The sequence below is a fragment of the Gossypium arboreum genome, chromosome 2, assembly GCF_025698485.1.
Source record: "Gossypium arboreum isolate Shixiya-1 chromosome 2, ASM2569848v2, whole genome shotgun sequence".
NCBI lineage: Eukaryota > Viridiplantae > Streptophyta > Magnoliopsida > Malvales > Malvaceae > Gossypium > Gossypium arboreum.
Genome location: NC_069071.1, coordinates 7,680,925 through 7,682,830, shown reverse-complemented (window position 1 = coordinate 7,682,830; position 1,906 = coordinate 7,680,925). Strand labels below are relative to the sequence as shown.

General features: G+C 31.9%; 1 long non-coding RNA gene across 1 annotated transcript; it reads left to right on the top strand.

The window, feature by feature from the left end:
* The first annotated feature begins 351 nt into the window (after positions 1-351).
* LOC128286689 (uncharacterized) lies at positions 352-1,146 on the top strand. The gene is made up of 2 exons (XR_008277310.1): positions 352-860; positions 937-1,146. It is a non-coding gene; the product is annotated as an uncharacterized LOC128286689 (long non-coding RNA).
* The last annotated feature ends 760 nt before the right edge of the window (positions 1,147-1,906 follow it).

Below are 1,906 nucleotides of genomic sequence, written 5' to 3'. Positions count from 1 at the left end.
TGAAAAATTTTCAATTTAATCCCTTTAAAATTCTAAAATAAAAAGCATATAAAAAACAAAATCATACTATAACCTCTTTAAAGTTTTATAATTTAATTTTGATTCCTAAAAATAAACTTTTGACTTCATTGCTGCCCATGACAGAAGAGATTAAACACTACTACTAATAAGGAATACGGTAATTTCCAAAAAATATAAAATTATATTTTAACCAATAAAAATTTATAATTAATTCCTGATCTCCTTAACAGAAATTACAAGCAACTCCAAAGAAAATAGAGAGTTTATTTTCCCTATTGAGAAAATACCGAAAGTTAATAACTAACAAAGATGAAAAGCAAAATTAGAATTCAGAATTGTTAAGAAGACGTTGTACTGTACCTACTCATTTACCCAAAATACCCGTCACGAGGGTTTAAAAATCAAAACAATTAACCCCAGGAAAAGGCTGAGCATCCCCCATTTTCCACATTTTTCTCGGCTTTTTCATTTCCAACTTTCAGCGGCCGGTCATTGTTTTCTTCTCCTTTAAAGCCCTAAACCATCTGCATGTCATTTCCCATGTGGATCCAAAGGATTTTACAAACCCACTACGCCTTGTCTGAAAACCACCAAACCTGAGACTCCCCACGTTCTAATACTTTAAAACTTTTCCTCACCTGTGCCTGTCGCCCTTATCCAATTGGTCTTTTCTCTTATAAATACTTCCCTCATCTATATCTGCTTCTCCATAGCTTCAACTTTCAATATCCATTCAAAGTTCTCATAACAATTTTTCATTTTCCAGGGTTTAAATTAAATAGAAGAGTTTAGAGATGGCAGATATTGCTATGCTTGTTGCTGAGGAGTATGAAAGGAGGGTAAGGGTTTCGAGAAGCAAATTAGTTGGTTCGGAGCTTCAAAAGCGACATGAGATTGACTTGGTTTCTTTTGTAGCAAATTTGGGTCAGAAGGCGACGACTAAACTTGGGCATCCAAGGGTTGAGACTGTCAAGTTGGCTGTAGAGCCAAAAAGCCAGATTGGTGTTGCAGCTTTCAACGGAGCCTTCTCTGCTTGATAACTTGTCACTTTCTTTCCTTAAAATCATTGCTCCAAAAAAAGCTGTAAATTAAAAATTCATTTCATTCTGTCTTTTGATTTGTAAATTCTGGTCTTTTTTGGTTGAGAAGCAAACTTTCTGCTAATGGTGATATGATCCTGGGTTTTAACTGGGATCTTAATGTTACTGCTGCTGGCTTAATTATCTGCACTTAGAAGGATTTCTGTTATGTGAATCATTATTATTTTGAAATTACCAGGAGAGGAAAGGAGGAAAGGCAAACCAGTATATTGATGTCATTAGGCATATTAGAATTAGGTGTTACAAGTTATTTAATGATTGAAGATGGTTAATTCCTCTGTTCAAATAATTAAGCAATGAACAAAGAGATGAAACTAGCAGAAACAAGTTTGGAGGAAGAAATATTAAAAATGATTGAAATTGTTTGATTGGATAACAAGTTTGGAGTAGTGGTAAGTCTTGGTGGAGATTCTTTGATGGATAACAAAGGTACTGCAAAATATGAAATTTGTTAAAAATAATAGCAATATATAACCATAAAGAAAAATAAAGCCTGAAATTTTTTTGGGGAAATTTTTTTGAGAAGAAATCACAGGTAAAGAAAAAAAAATTTTACTAACTTCGAATTTGAATGGTATAAAAGTAATTTTGATTACATCTATTTATAGAGGTTGAAAAATTTTATTCTAATTAATGTCAAATAAAAGCAATATATTAAGATTTAAACATCTTATTGTAATCAATACTAAATAGAAAAAGTATACTCTTTTAGCCCTCCCTCACATATCTCTCTTATCAAAATTATAAATACAACAATCAACATGTGTCCTGAAATTGTTATATAT